At 44.1% G+C, this 17,066-nt stretch overlaps 1 long non-coding RNA gene and 1 other non-coding gene across 2 annotated transcripts in view; both read left to right on the forward strand.

Annotated features, from left to right (window-relative positions):
* The window catches only part of LOC137312864 (uncharacterized), a 1,008,715-nt gene that overhangs the window by 581,869 nt on the left and 409,780 nt on the right, over positions 1 to 17,066 (forward strand). The window lies entirely within an intron of this gene.
* Positions 2,626 to 2,708, forward strand: trnal-cag (transfer RNA leucine (anticodon CAG)). The gene has a single exon. It is a non-coding gene; the product is annotated as a tRNA-Leu (tRNA).

A 17,066-nucleotide genomic window follows, 5' to 3' on the forward strand; every position in this document is an offset into this window, starting at 1 on the left:
CAGCGAGAAACTGATGGGTTGTTGCTGTATCGCTAATGAATTTTAATTTTCCAATATAAAGGGAGCGACATTCATTGTGGAAACACCATGTCAATATAAATTAAAGGGCACAACTCTAAAAGGGGTACTGGAACAGAGATACCTGTGCATGAATCGTTGAAGGTGGCAGGGCAGGTTGAGAAAACGGTTAAAAAGCAAACGGGATCCTGGGCTTTATAAATAGGGGCTGAGATTAGAAAAGTATGGAAGTCATGATAAACCTTTATAAAACACTGGTTCGACCACAACTGGATTATTGTGTTTAGTTCTGGACACCACGCTTTAGGAAAGATGTAAAGGCCTTCGAGTGGGTGCAGACGAGAATTACTAGAATGGTTCCAGCGATGAGGGACTTTAGTTACGTGGATGGACAGGAGAAGCTTCGATTGTTCTCCTTGGAACAGAGAAGGTTGCAAGGAGATGTGTTTGAGGTATTCAAAATCATGAAGGATCGAGACAGATCAGTTGGAGAGTAACTGTTCCCATTGGCTGAAGTTTCAAGAACCAGAGGACATAAATTTCAGGTGATTAGCAAAAGTACGAAAGGTGACATGAGGAAAAACTTTTTTAAAGAACGAGATGTTAGGATCTGGAATGGACTGCCCGAGGGGCTGTTGGAGGCAGATTCAATCATAGCCTTCAAAAGGCAACTGGATAATTACTTGAAAGGAAAAACAATTGCAGGCAGACGGGGTAGAGCGGGACGAGCTGGTTTGCTCTTGCGTTGAGTCGGCGCGGACTCGATGGGCCGAATGTCCTCCTTCCGTCCTGTAACCTTTCTATGATTCTATGATTCTACATGGAAACAGCCTGTTGTCATTCGCTACAAAAATATCCATGTCAAAGCGAGCCAGCTCTCCTGCAACCAATGAGTTCTCCCTTCGGACCTTGTCTGTCAAGAAGAATTCTGATTTCCGTGAAGTCAATCTCGGATTTTAACAGCAAAATACTGCGGATGACGGAAATCTGAAATAAAAAGAGAAAATTCGTCTGGGCTTCTGACGAAGGGTCTTCGACCTGAAACGTTAACTCTCTTTCTTTCTCCAAAGATGCCGCCTGACTTGCTGAGCTTTTCCAGCATTTTCTGTTTTATTTCGTATTTTTATGTATTGTTCCTGCGCCTGCTCCTGGACCGCTGGGTAAATGGTGGAATATCAGCAGCGCTCAGCTGGGAATGTTTCCGTCCTCTTCACTGTAAGTGCAAGGGACAACTTTGTAGACGCCGTGTAGTGTTACAGACCGGCCCATCGGACAGGCTCATTTCAACTCATCTCATTTTCAGCAAACCTGAACATTACTGAAATAGAGGATGGTGAATCACAGCTGGAAAAATCAATTCTCTCCATCACTGGGGGACTGAGTCTTCCAAACTTCAGGTGTTTAATGGCAAGGGGAGTTTGATATTCAGAAATAATACAGCACAGATGTTCACTCGGACAAGATTCACCCCCTTTATTGTGGAAAAAGAAACTGGAAATAAAGAGCTGTTATATTGTTCGCTGCAATCTGAAGCTTTAACTCAGTGAATTAAAGGCGAATTGTTGCTAATGATCTGTCTGCAGCGCAATCGGTTATCGCGTTTGCTTATTTAATTGTTAAAATATGATGTTTCGAGTCCATCCAGGAGCGATAGGGTAACTTTTACCCGAACTTTTATGGTCTCGCCTTTCCCGGTTTCTAATGTGTGTCTTGGTGCAAGAAAATGGGCCGGAAACATTCCCAGCTGAGCACGGCAGATGCTTCACCATTTACCCAGCGGTCCAATAGCAGGCGCAGGAACAAAATATAAAAAAAACCTAAATAAAAACAGAAAATGCTGTAAAGATCAGCAAGTGAGGCGGCATCGGTGGAGAAAGAAACAGAGTTAATATTTCAGGTCGAAGACCCTTCGTCAAAAGCCCAGACGAATTTTCGGTTTTTATTTCAGATTTCCATCATCCGCAATATTTTACGATAAAATCCGATATTGGCTTTACGGAAATCAGAATTCTTCTTGTCAGACAAGGTCTGAAGGGAGGACTCACTTGTTGCAAGAGAGCTGGCTCACTGTGACATGACATTTATTCAGTGAGCGACACCAGACTCTTTCCCTTTTTCCACAATAAATGTCGTTCCATTTATTTTGGAAAAGTAAAATGATATTCACATTCCGACAGGTTTCAGTTGATTTCTGAGTGATCATTAAAGGATCCTGCATCGCTGCCTCCGTTAATAACAACATTTCTAAGCCGCATTTCGGATTCAGTAACAAACCCATCAGTTTCTCGCTGTTCCTCAGCTCCCTGAGTGAGTGAGGCCACGACAGCAGCAACATTCAGACCGCCTGTCCGGTCTCGCTTGCTCCAATCAACCGCTGCGGACGGAAAGCTCCGAATCCAATCTCAAACCGCGCGTTACTGCCCCTCCCCGGGAAACAATATTCCACCGCGCGACCAAACCTCCCCAGAGACCGAGCACAGGCACAGGGAAATCTGGGGAACTCCTGTCCTTTTCACCCAGTCTCCCTCCAGGAATGACCAAGAACCAGAGTGAAACGGTCACTGGGCCTCTGTGGAAAATCAGGGTTATTAAAGTGGCAAGTGTTGAGTCAGGATGGCCGAGCGGTCTAAGGCGCTGCGTTCAGGTCGCAGTCTCCTCTGGAGGCGTGGGTTCGAATCCAACTTCTCACATTTCGACCTTTGCCAACACAGAGTGGTTTTTACTTCTTTCGGCTGCAGGCGATTTTTGGGCCCAGTTAATTTGTTCTTTCCAGAAAACCAATCCGCCATCCTTCCACGGTAGGTTTATTTCTATTTGTTGTAAGAATGTATAGTCCTGGGGCTCAGCAGAACACGGCCCGTCCCATCAATCCATTGTGAAACAGACCAGTGTTGTCCAATACCTTGGCCACTAAATAAAAATGAGTAATGAACACAGTCTTTGGGCCTGTGTTCTCAATACTCATATTTGCATGCGGTTTGCATGTGAACTTTAACCTATTTGTGTTGTTGGTAAAATGATAAGATGAAAAGCAGAGTGTGCGAGTGTTGTTCCGTCGTTGTGAGTGTTTTCCTTCCTTGGTTACTGAATGGTGAAAGATGTTATGAAATACACACATGTGAAGTCCACTTCCCTGTATTGTGTGTGGGAGATATTTTCTATTAAAATCCGTTCATGTGGATAAAACGATATCACCATAGCCACACCCGCGGTGAGTCAGCAATTTCAATTGGACAACACAGGCATAGAGCGTGGTCAAGTGGCCTGAGCCCGGACATTGATGCTCCTGTGTTGTCAGGGCGCGATTCGACTTTCGTCACTAACAAACTTTCCATAGACACGGAGGGATTGGAGGCTGCTATTACATAAATATCACAGTCACATAAACACACTCACACTTTGTATATACACCACTTGAGGTTGTACAATAGTGGGGGGCACTAGTTAATGTTCTTTCAATGAGGCGGCACTAGTTGGGCTTGTATGATAGAGTGGAGCAGTAATTACCGTTGTGTTTTAGTGAGGTGGGGAATTTAACAATTCAACACATGCAAAACACAAAACCTTATTTAAGCTTTGACTGACTCGGTAAGCATGTTCGGATTTCCATCAGTCTGAAGCACAAAGTTATCGGTTGATTAATGGCGAATAGAAGAATTATTCATCTTCTTTAAAGAGTTTGCTGAGTTTCTCGTAATTAATACAGTAAACTATTTTGTAAAAGTGAATTCTCCGAAACGGGATTCGTATCCGCCTCCCGCAATGAAAATACTTGCAGACCGCTGTTCTCTTCTGAGTTGTGCCTGTAATAATTTACAGCGCTGAGTTTCCGTAGTATAATGTTTATCACTTTCGCCTAATATACAAAAAATCCCGGGTTTGAAATTGCGTGGAATTATTTTGAAAACATTCCTCATTAAGGACGCAAAAATTCAAAAGTTGAAGAATTCATTTTGAGGTTAAATATGAATAAAATACAATATCTCACAGCCCCGGTGTATTCTTTCTTTCTCTGTACAGTTCTACACACAGACAAACACTACACAGATACAGGCAGTGTATCTCCCTCACTCCCATTCCCTGCCCTGATGATGCAGAAAACCCCTCTCAAAGCTGCACATTCAGTTGATTTGTGAGAGATCATTAAATTATCCTGCCGCGCTGCTTCTGTTAATAACAAGTGGTTGTAACCGGATTTTATCAGCGGCAACAAAGCCATCAGTTTTTCACTGTTCCACAGCTCCCGGAGTGAGTGAGGCCGCGATAAGCAGCAACATTGAGGCCGCCTGTCCGGCCCCGCTCTCTCCAATCACCCACTGCCGGTGGAAAGCAACGAATGCAGCCTCGCATTCCTGCCCCTCATGGGAAACAAGATGCCACGGTCCGGTCAAACCTCCCCATGCACCGAGCAGATGGGCAGGAAATATTGGGGAGATTGTATCCCAATCACTCAGCCCACAGAAAGCATTTAACGAAGTCCGGAATGAGTGAAAATGTATTTGGGTTTTTATCTGGAAATGAGAGAATGTGACCACTGCAGCCAGGAGTCGGGAGTCTGAGGCGCTGCGTTCACGTCTCGTGGAGACGTGGGTTCCAATCCCAGTCCTGACGTTCAGTCCTTTACAAGGACGGGACAATTTTTGATGCATTCCGCTGGATGGGACTTTCGGCCTTGTTGATTTGTTCCTTCAATAAAACCAACCCGACCTGCATCCGAATCCAGATCACCAGGGAACCTGCTGCAATTTTCCTGCAAGCAAGCCGACCAACGCTGCCCTTCCTGCTTCTCCCTTTGAAATTTAGGTCACTTTCGCCCCAGACAAGCTGCTCAAACAAAATGACATTTACTGTAAGAACACGAAAGACTTGTTCAGAGAATGAAAGCACCAAGTGCGGGTAGGCATGAACATGGAATGGACAGTGAGGGGAAATACTATCACACGCTACTGGTGTAAATGTTTCCATTTCCAAAACCCACCTACCTGATCAACGCATCTCCTTGGAAAGGTGCAAGGCAACGCCGGCCTCTCAGGCCTCATTTGAAGCAAGTGACACTCACATTTTCTGCCAGGTTCACCTGCCATCTCCTTCTGCTTCTCTCTGTTATTTTCCTCCAGCTTCCTCTGTTCCTCCAGATGCCGAGGGAATAAGATGTTCGAAGCAAATACAGAGACTGAAAAATAAACCTTTACCCGGAAAGCAGGGAGAGGGGAAGAAAGATGTTGAGCATTGAGAGACGATGGATTTTGCAGATGCCAGGATGAAAAGACACATAGATCTCATCTCCCTGCCTCTCTCAGCGACTGAAAATCTTAATGCTCAAGAGATGTTCTCACTGCCCCAGGCCCATTCTCCCGAGTCATCCTGTCCCTCCGATCCTGCACACGTTGCTTAGCTTTAAAACTGTCCATCACCCCTGTGCTCGCTCACCTACATTGGCTCCCGGTTCGCCATTGCCTCGATTTTAAAATTCTCATCCTTGTGTTCAGATCCTTCCGTGGCCTCGTCTCTCCCTATCGATTTAACCTCCCACAGCCCGACAGCCCTCCGAGATCACGACGTTCCTCAAATTACAGCCTCTTGCGCAATCCTGATTTTAATCGCTCCACCATTGGCGGTCATGCCTTCAGCTGCCTGGACCCAAATCTCTGGAATACCCGACTTAAAGCCGTCCGCCTCTCTCTCCTCCTTTACGACGCTCCTTAAAACCGACCTTTTTTGACAAAGTTTTAGGTCACCTGTCCGAATATCTCCTTTTGTGGATCTGTGTCAAATTGTATCTGATTACGCTCCTGTGAAGCGCCTTGGGACAGTTTATTTTGTTAAAGGCGCGATATAAATGTGAGCTGTTGTTAATTGTAAGGTCTCCCACCATTAAAAGAAGTCAGGATATGACAGTAAGCTTGGTAACTACGAAGCATCTATTGCTGCACCCGAATCACCGTTTCCATCACCAGCCCAGATGCACCCTCTCGAGAGGATGTATATAGTGAGACTGAGGGTATCTCACAGGGTGAAGCACCGAGCACCAGTGAGCAGGGGGAGCTGGAAATAATTATGATAATTACTGTTACACAAACTTTGAACAGCCCATACCTTAAACAATGACCGAATATAAAACCAATCGCCACTCGGTTGTGTGACTCCATTGGCGCAATCGGTTAGGGCGCGGTACTTATATAACAGTATCAGGCTCGAGAAATTCCGAGGTTGTGAGTTTGAGTCTCACCTGGAGCAGTTTAACCTTTTGCTTCTGAACATTTCCACCGGAGTTCAAGGGACAGCTGGTGTGGTCCACAAAGCATTGCCTTCTTGGTGTTCTCATGTGAGCACTTCGGGTTCTCTGGCCGGCCGTCTTGCAATAGCAGGTGTGAGTTTCGTTGTTAATCGGCAGGAGAACGGGCGATTGGCGACAGCGTGAAATGACAATGGAGGCGGCACGAGATCTTTAAATCGAAAGAACTGAACACACAATTCTTCTTTTCGTGAAACAGACATTCTTCTGTTTGAAGTGTCGTGTAGGAAAATTCGGAAGGTTAAAGTTTTTCCCGGTGTCACTGAGTAACGGGTGGAATTATTCCGCTTTCAGTTGTTGGTCCGCTGACAGGTCGAGAGACCTTTTCCAGATCCCGTGTGGGAGAAGTTTCGCTTTAGAGCCACTGGGCAATGTGTTTTTTTCAATTGGTGCCAACGAATGAGAAGACATTTGGCACAAACAAGAAGAATTGTAAACTCACGAGTTTCCTCTCCATGTTTCTGACATCAGGTTCAACACAAACAAGGATTCTCCTCAAAACGTTACTGAGAATATAATAAAACGAACCCTCACCCGAGTTCGACGCCCACAATGGAACATTCAGAGACCGACCATGAATCTGTATGATGGAAACTGGAGCAGCCCTAAGCCTGGATAGCTCAATCGGTGGAGCATCAGACGTTTAAATGATTTCAGGGTTCAGGATTCAAATCCTTGTTCACGCTGTCAATTTTAAAACAGCTGGCAAGTTCTGCCTTTCCAGCAGAGAAGTAACTGCGGGACAGACGATGCCTGCGAAGTATTGTCAATATGTTGACCTTTGGTGAGCATTCTCAGCAAAGGGCTTTGTTGTTGTCTGATCACCATTTTTACCAGAAACATTTGGACAGGAGATGATCAGTTAGAAAACCACTGATTGCCCGTTCACACCACCCGTCCCTTGTCTGTACAGAAATTGCAGTTTACTGTCTAAACTGCTTCAAAGTGAGTCCTATCCATAGTTACCTGGAAATGTTTGGATTGGTGCAGTCATCTGCAGCTTGTTAATTGGATGGTTAACACTGAGTTTAGTTGCGCTGATCTGATTTCTTTGCTGGAATAAATTCGATACTTTCTAACCCCCACCCACTCCTTGCAGACACTTCCAGCATCATCTCCGTGGGCGGTAGAATGCAGAGACATTCAGCGCTTCAAATCAATCCGTGCTGCCTCTGACCGAAACTCGGAAACAATGTTAATCATTTCAGCCTCTCAGATGCCGATGTCGCCAATTTCATCTTGTGCAGCCAGAACCTCTGGTGATTTTACAGTCACTGAAGTTCGATTCACTTTCCGCAAAGTTTCCTCCAAGAGAGAACAACGAAAAATAAAGGAAAAGTGAGCGTTTCATCTTTGGTGGCGAAGCAAAATCGCTGCTCTCTTTCCATCCACCGTTCATCTTCCTGCGGGCTCGGAACCTTCTGCACGCCGCCATTTGTATCACATGACCAGGAAGTGAAACAAGTTGAATGTGAAAGTTGGAGCAACAAACTGGATCAAGCGATAGGTGGGGCAGGATGTTGCAAAACAAACCGCCAAGCAACCAGGGGCGGGTCAGCTGTTGCATAAGAACATAAGAAATTGTAGCAGGAGTCGGCCTCACCGCCCCTCGAGCCTGCTCCGCTATTCAATGAGATCATGGCTGATCTTCGAGCTCGACTCTATTTTCCCGCCCGATCCCCATTTTCCTACACGACACTTCAAACAGAACAATGTCTATTTCACATAAAGAAGAATTGTGTGTTCGGTTCTTTAGATTTAAAGATCTCGCGCCGTCTCCTTTCCCATTTCATGCTGTCGCCAATCGCCCCCTCTCCCGCCTATTAACAACTAAACTCACACCTGCTATTGCAATACGGCCGGCCAGAGGACCCTAAGTGCCCACATGAGAACACGAAGAAGGAGATGCTTTATGGAGCAGACCAGCTGCAGCTTGAACTCCGGTGGAAATATTCAGAAGCAAAACGTTAAACTGCTCTAGGTGAAACTCGAATTCACAACTTTAGTATTTCTCGAGCCTGATGCTATTATATAAATACCGCGCGCTAACCGATTGCGCCACTTGAGATGGTCTCATCAAACACTCATATTTTCGGCATGTGAAACTGTATGTTCTTTCAGACAGGTTTCCAAGTAGACACATGCAGCCAACTGCCGCATGGGCATTGGTGTTTTCGGGGTCGATTTCTTGCCTGCCTTAGAGGAAGCTGGCGTTCGATTACCGGCCAATGCAGGAGCATTTCCATTCTGCATTCATAACATGGCGTGAATTGGGATAAATTCAAATTCAGCTTCAATCTGTACAACATCTGGAGACATTTTCTTTTCTCCACGTGTGTTGCATGCACAAAACCTCGGCTTTTACACGCAAAGGGTGGGACAAGTTTGTAACGCACTTCTGCAGACGGTAGTTGATGTAACTCACTTGTGAATGTAAAATCTGAGATTGATCGATTTCTGTGAACCAATGGTATTAAGGCTAAGGTGGGTATATGGAGTTAGATCACAGGTCCACCATGATCACATTGAATGGTGGAACAGGCTCGGCGGGCTAAATGCCACTGTCACTTGCTGCCTCCTGATATGCGCCACCTATTCCTGCAAGAAAGCAGGACGTGTGTCTGTGTGATGTACCTGTCATGTTTGAATAGCTGACAGTTTGTGTGACCTGTGAGTTGTGGGTGGGCGGCATGCAACAGTGGTAATGTGTGAGGGCGGGAGAAAGCCTCTGGTTCGAAGAGTTGAGTACTGATGGAAAGAGTTTGTTGGTGTGTGGGGGATGGGGGGTGTATTGCTTGGTGCAGTTCATAGGAGACGCCACTTGAGAGTTGACCTCACTCACCTTGACGACTGAAGTCAGAGCATTGAACTTCTTCCTGCATTGCTTCCATGTTCATAATGCTGTGTGCCTGGCATTGACTTCGTCCCCCGCTGCCTCCCGCTGCCTTTTGGATATATGTCTGGAGGACCTCTTGCAGCGCCCCACACCCCTCCCGCCCTGCGGATATAGAATGTCACTCTTTCTGTCCACCTTTTGGAAGAAGATCTCCCAGCATCAGCAGAGAACCTTGGTGCATGGACTCTCCAGACCTGGTACCAACTCAGATCGGCAGATTGGTGATGTCTGGCGTGCAGATTGGAGAATGTGGGATTTCGTAGTGCACAAACTTTATTCAATGTTTAAACATCATTGTGCAAATATAGGGATGTAACCTGCATCTGTGTTTTACGTGTGCAATGGCTGATCTCCGTTCAGACTCCGTGCAGACAGTAGGCTGGTATTTTTTGAGCAAATAAGATGTACCAGCTGCCTTTTCGAATTTTCGAAGAACCATCCTGCGTTTCAGAGATTGAGCTCCCCTGGTGGTGGACAGTATGAATTGCATTGATTCCACGTGTCAGGCCCGGAATGGAACGCTGATGGGAGCAAATTCCTCGGCCCAGCTGAACCTTGCGGCCTGCCTGTGCAAGGGTAATTGGGCGCTGTTAATAGCGCATGACGCCAGCCGCACCCAAAAGCGGCCCTTATCCAACTTTTCCCACAACATTCCTGCTGTTTATATGCATTATCCTGAAGAATATTAAATACTGTTCTCAACATCTTATATTCCTGAAAGGAACATGGAAGGGGGAAGAAGTTTTCGTGGGCCATCTTGGGACCAATGACGGCGGGAAGAAAAGGAAGGAAGTCCTGCGAAAGGAATATAAGAGGTTAGGAACTAAATGAAAAAAAAAACAGGACCTCAGGGGTGATAATCTCGGGATTGTTACCCGAGCAACATACTAATTGGCATAGGAATAGGCAAATCAGGAAGGTGAATACGTGGCTGAAGGACTGGTGTGGGAAGGAAGAGTTCCATTTCATGCAATGCTGTCATCAGTATTGGGACAGGTTGGAGCTTTACCGCTAGGACGGGCTCCACCTGAACAGAATGGGACCAATGTCCTAGCGGAAAGGATAAAAGGGTTTGTGGATAGGACCTTAAACTAGTAAAACGGGGAGAGATCTCGTGAAAATGACATACGTCTGAAGATAAAAGAAATAGGATATGAGAGAAAGGTCAGAACACGGAAAGGAACTGAATAGTCAGGGAACAAATACAGATGAAGAATATCAGTACAAAATGACTGTTAAAAATGAAGCAAGGGAGAGCAAATATTGAAATCAAATTATGTTGCCTGAACAGCATTGTGTACAGCATCCAAAACAAAACGGGGGAACTGGGGGCAGTAATTCGAAGCGAGGAGCCAGATGCTATCGGGATAACTGAAACATGGCTACAGAAAGAACAGAAATGGCAGTTAAATATTTCAGGATATGACGTATTTAGAAAGGATAGAGATGGGAGGAGTAGCTGTAGTAATTAGAGACAAAATAATGGCAATAGAAAAAAGGGACATGAATAATATTAGGATAGAAAGGGAATCCATTTGGGTTGAGGCAAAGAATAACAAGTGATCGACCACGGAAATAGGTTTATTCTGCAGACTACCTAATAATGGAAGGCAAGTGGAGGAAGAAATAGGGAGACAAATCTATGAAATGAGTAAAAAACTTTGAATAATAATCATCGGAGTTTTCAACTACCCCAAAATAAACTGGCAAGAAGAGGTCGGAAAAGGGGGAAAGTAGACGAAATTTTTACAGTGTGTACAGGATTCCTTTCTTACTCGGTATGTGAGATGCCCGACAAGAGAGGAATCACTGCTGGATCTATTAATGGGAAAGGAACAGGAGCAGGTAAGAGAAGGACGCATAGTGGAACATGTTGGCAAGAGAGATCATAACATAATAAGGTTTAAAATAATGATTGAGAAAAACGTAAGTAAGACAAAGACCAAAGTAATAAATTGGGGGAAAAAAGCAAATTTTGAGGGGATGAGAATGGAACTCGGGAAATTAAACTGAAAAAAAATTTGAAAGACAGAGAGATAGAAAAAAACTGGGAAATATTTTAAATGGTGATCAATAGAGTCCAGGAGAAATATATTCCTCTAAAAAACAAAAGATATCCAGCCAATAATGAAACATTTTGGATGACTAAGGAGCTGAAGATGAAATTGAAACTGCAGAAAAAGGCATCTTCCAAGTGTACAGACAATAAAGGAAAGGTTGACTAAGGGGAATCAGAAGAGGTTCGGAAAGATGTCAAAAAACAATTCAGAAAGCGAAGAGGAACTATGAAATTAAAGTATGAAGGAATATAAAAAGAAATAGTTAAAGTATTCTACAAACACATAAATAAGAAAAGAAAAATCAGGATAGGGATAGGGCTACTTAGGGATGCACAAGATCAGCTCACAGGTAATGACAGTGAAATGGCAGAAATATTTAGTAGTTACTTTGTCTCAGTATTTACCAGGGAGTAAAGTGGGTATGATATCAGATGAATGGATCAAAATGGATCGAAAGACATTTAAAGAAAAAGCACGGTAGGGGGCGGGGGGATAAATAATTGATAAACAATTCAACCACAGAGAGGATGAAACCATTGATCCAGGTGGATTGCATCCACATATATTAAAAGATGTTAGGGAATAGATAGCAGAGGAACTATGACATGTGTATAAAAATTATTAGAAAAGGGAATAGTGCCACAAGACTGGCGGACAGCTAATGTTCTTCCTGTATTTAAAAAGAGAGATTGAACAAGTTCAAGGGACTACAGACCACTTCGCATAACTTCGGTGGTAGGAAAGATAATGGAATCTTTGCTCACAGATGTAATAGGAAAAACATCTGGAAAACGAAAATATAATAAAGAGTGGTCAGAACAGATTTCAGAAGGTAAAATCATGCTTGATCAACCTTATTGAACTCTTTGAAGAAGTAACAGAAATCGTAGACAAGGGCAATGCAGTAGATGTAATATATTTGGTTTTTCAACAGGCCTTTGATAAGGTGCCACCTTGTAAACTCATGAATTAGATCAGAGCATGTGGAGTTAGGGTACAGGTAGCAGCGTGGATAGCAAACTGGCTACAAAACCCAAAACAGAGAGTAAGTGCTAACAGTAGCTACTCAGACTAGCAAAGGGTGGGAAGTGGTATTTCACAGGGATCAGTGCTGGGATCATTGTTGTTCACAATTTACATGAAAGATTTGGACTCGCGAATCGTAAGTACAATTTCAAAATTTGCAGATGACAACAAATTAGGAGGTGTAGTTAATACAATGGAATAATGCTTCAAAATGAAAGAAGACATTAATAAACTTGCAGAATGGGCGTGTATTTGGCAAATTAATTTCATTAAAGATAAGTGTGAGGTGGTGGACTTTGGTATGTAGATTAAGGAGGCCACATATTTCTTGGATAATAAGGGACTCAATGGGGCACTGGAGCAAAGGGATCTCGGGGTACAGACACACAAATCACTAAAAGTAGCGATGGAGGTGAATAAAGCCATAAAAATTCACACCAAGCACAGGGCTTCATTTCTAGAGCTAACATGCTAAAAGAAGAGAGAAGGCATGGAATGAACAACATCAGTAAAGTGAAAGCAAGAGCTAGATACAATCGGAGTGTGCAATCACTTCTGCTCCGGGTTTAACATCATTTGCTGACGAGTATCTATCAGTGATTGCGTGGTCAAAAGGATCAGGCGTCTGACTTCGGCTTTAATGGTGCTGTTAGCACAAAATCGACTTTCTACCCAGGTCGTTTCACACACTGGTTGGTAAAGTGCCCTACATGGCCTGGAACTTTTTTGCACCCAATCATTTATAAGAGTCCCTGACCTGATGTAACGGAAATACAATAAAAATCAACACAAAAAAACACAGCACTTACATTTCTGAAACGACATATCCCGCCCAAAATTGCTTCACATACATGAATTATATCTTAATTATCATAGTATCATGTTAAGCACAGCACAGGAGGAGGCCATTTGGCCCATTTTACCTATGCCGGTTCTTCGAAAGAGCTGTCCAATGAGTCCCATTCTTGTCCCCTGCTCTTTGCCCATAGCTCTGTAAATTTTTAGTGATTGATGTGTTCAATTGTCTCTGTGGTGCAATCGTTCAGCGTGCTTAGTTATTAATTAAAAGGTTGGCGGTTCCAACCCACCCTGGAACGGGTACTTTGGGTTTATATATTTATTTGTCAGGTTCACCATCTGACACTTTCACCTTTTCAATGTAACTTTTGGCTGCAACATTGTCCTGACCACACGGTGCACATTTAAAGTTACACTAAGCAATTAGATGCCTATTTCTGTACCAGATTATACAGCTCATGTGATGTTGGTGAGAGGTGGGATCTATTAAAGTAATGCGTGAATTGTAATTAAAATTTAGTTTATAATTCAAAATAGAGCTTTACAATTTGAAAAGAAACTGCAAGTCCAGTAACAGTTAACAGAAACTGCACGTCAGTGACAGTTAACAGAAACTGCAAGTTCAGTAACAGTTAACAGAAACTGCAAGTTCAGTAACAATTAACAGAAACTGCAAGTTCAGTAACAGTTCACAGAAACTGCAAGTTCAGTAACAGTTAACAGAAACTGCAAGTTCAGTAACAGTAAACAGAAACTGCAAGTTCAGTAACAGTTCACAGAAACTGCAAGTTCAGAAACTGCACGTCAGTGGCAGTTAACAGAAACTGTAAGTTCAGTAACAGTGAACAGAAAATGCAAGTTCAGTAACAGTTAACAGAAACTGCACGTTCACGAACAGTTAACAGAAACTGTAAGTTCAGTAACAGTGAACAGAAAATGCAAGTCAGTGGCAGTTAGCCGTTAATCAGCTGTAGGTGATTGTCTGAATAGAGGGTAATTACTGTGAGCTGGAAGCTGATTGAATAGTTGTAACTGCTGTTCTCAATAGGTGTATCAAGTAAAAGGTGCACGCTGAAGCACAGAGGGAATTGAGTGGATTGTGAACAGAGTGGAAACTTGAGAATTTGGTGAGAGGGGGCTTTCGGTGTGGAGGGGGAAAGACAGTGAGCAGCGAGGAAGATCTCTGAGAGACCCGGAATAAAAGGGGAGGTTAATCGGGTTAAGTAAACAATAAGTAAATTAATAATAATGGAGTGTCCTAAGGGAGATGAGAAAAAAAAAACTGAATGCAATAGACGGGAGCTGAGACCCATCGCCTGCAATTCTGGCTCCATGTGGAAACTTCAGGGCGTTTCATATGTCCTGGAGGGCCAAGTGTGCAGGAAATGCCTCCAGTTCCTCGAGCTCAAGCTGAGGGATTCTGAGATTTCGGGGCAGCTGGATTCACTGCAGAGCATAATCGAGGCTGAAGATTTCCTGGATCGTACATTCCAGGAGGTTTTCACCCCGCAGCCACAGAGAGTTCAGGATAGCAAGTTGGTGGCCATCCGAAAGGGTAGGAAGAGGCAGGCAGTGCAGGGATCTGCTGGATGCGTGCCATTGCCAAACCGGTGTTCATCACTGAATGTCAGTGAGGGTGATGACTCCTCGAAGGAGAGCAGTCCTGAGCATGGCACCATGGGGCAAAGGACTGCACGGGGGAGCACAGTGACGTGTAGAATTGCAGTATTCATTTGGGATTCGATAGTAAGGGGCACAGACAGGCGTTTCATTGACCGTCGCCGCGAGTCCCACTTGGTGTGTTGCTTCCCTATTGCCAGGGTAGAGGGCATCATGGAGAGAGTGTGGAACATTCTGCGTGGGGAAGCGGAACAGCCAGATATCGTGGTCCATGTGGGTACCAACGACACAGGAAAGAAAGGGTATGAGGTCCTTCGGCTAGGGTTTCAGGAGCTCGGAGGAAGTAAAAAAGCTGGGCCTCAACGTTAGTAACCTTTGCATTTCTCCCAGTGCAACACGCGAGTGAGGAGAGAAATAGAAAGATAAGACAGGGTAATGTGTGACTAAAGACATGTGCAAGAGGGAGTGTTTCAGATACTTGGGGCATTGAGACCAGTTCTGGGAGAGAGGGAACATGTTCAAGATGGATGGGTTGTACCACAAACGAGCTGGTACCAATGTACACATGGGAAGGTTCACAAGTGGTGGGGGGAAGTGAACTAATTTGGAAGGGGGATGGGCACCAGGATGTTGCATTAGAAAGGAGAAACGAGGTGCACAAAGGATTGAGAGAGAGAGATAGCAGTAGAGTAAGAAATAACACATTATTATGTGGGATCAGACTAAGAGAGAAGACGAGAAGGTCGAAGATAGATTTAGAGTGGATGTGTTTAAACCCACGAAGCGTGGTAAATAAGGTTGGTGAGCTGCAGGCGCAATTATTCACATGGGAATATGATGTGGGAGAGGTAACAGAGACCTGGCTCAAAAAAGTGCAGTAATGGGTACTAAATATTCCTCGATACAAGGTGTTCAGGAAAGACAAGAAAGAGGTGTGTAGGGGGAGGTAGTGGCGGGGGTGGCAGCATTGATTAAGGAGAATATTGCAGGGCTGAAGCGAGAGGGTGTCTTTGAGGGATCAAGGATAGAGTCTATTTGGTTAGAGTTAAGAAACAATATAGGTGTCATTGCATCACTGAGTTTATTCTATAGGCCAACAATTAGTGGGGAGGATACAGAGGAGTGAATTTGCAGGGAAATCACGGAGATATGCAAGGACTGTAGAGTACTGATAATGGGGGACTTCAACTATCCGAAAGGCTGGCTGTACTGAAAGTAGATATTTCACCCGATCCAGAGGGGATGTATCCGAGGTTGCTGAGGAAAGGAAGGGTGGAAATTGCAGAGTTGCTGGCCATAATCTTGCAATCCTTCTTATATGTGGGAGTGATGCCAGAGGATCGGAGAATTGCAAATGCTACGCCTTTGTTTAAAAGAGGGCGTAAGGATAAACTCGGCAACTACAGGCCAGTCAGTTTAACCTCGGTCGTGGGGAAGCTTTTAGGAATGATAATATGGGACAAAATTAATAGTCACTTGAACAAGTGTGAATTAATAAAGGAAACCCAGCACGGATTTGTTGAAGGCAAATCGTGTTTAAATAACTTGATTTAGTTTTTGATGAGGTAACAGAGAGGGTTGATGAAGGTAATGCGTTTGATGTTGTGTATATGGACTTCCAAAGAGTGTTTGATGAGGTGCCATATAATCGGCTTGTCACCAAATTTGAGCCCATGGAATAAGATGCGCAGTGGCCAGAGAGATACGAAATTGATCACGTGATAGGAAACAGAGAGAAGTGGTGAGTGGCTGTTTTTCAGACCAGAGGTAGGAATAATATGGTGTTCCCCAGAGCACCGTACGAATTTTTTGCATATATATTAATGACTTGGACTTGGGTGTACAGAGCACAATGTCAAAATCTACAAATTACACAAAACTTGGAAGCGTAGTGAAAAGTGAGGTGAAAAGTAAAATACTTCAGGAAGACATAGACAGGCTGGTGGAATGAGCGGACGTATGGTAAATTAAATTTAATGTCGAGAAGTGCGAAGTGATATATTTTCGCAGGAAGAACGAGGAGAGGCAATAAAAAACTAAATGATACAATTCTAGGCGGGGGTGGTGCAGGAACAGTGCGATCTTGGGGGATATGTTTAGAAATCTTTGAAGGCGGCAGGACAGGTTGAGAAAGTAGTTAAAAAGCCCACGGAATCCTGGGCTTTGTAAATAGAGGCATAGAGTGCAAAAGCAAGGAATTTATGTTGAGCGTTTATAAAACACTGCTTCGGCCACAACTGGAATATTGTGTCCAATTCTGGGCACTGCACTTCAGGAAAGATGTGAAGACCTTAGAGAGGGTGCAGAAGCGATTTACTAGAATGGTTCCAGGGATGAAGGACTTCAGTTACGT

The sequence above is a fragment of the Heptranchias perlo genome, unplaced genomic scaffold (assembly GCF_035084215.1).
Source record: "Heptranchias perlo isolate sHepPer1 unplaced genomic scaffold, sHepPer1.hap1 HAP1_SCAFFOLD_44, whole genome shotgun sequence".
NCBI classification, from domain to species: Eukaryota; Metazoa; Chordata; class Chondrichthyes; order Hexanchiformes; family Hexanchidae; genus Heptranchias; species Heptranchias perlo.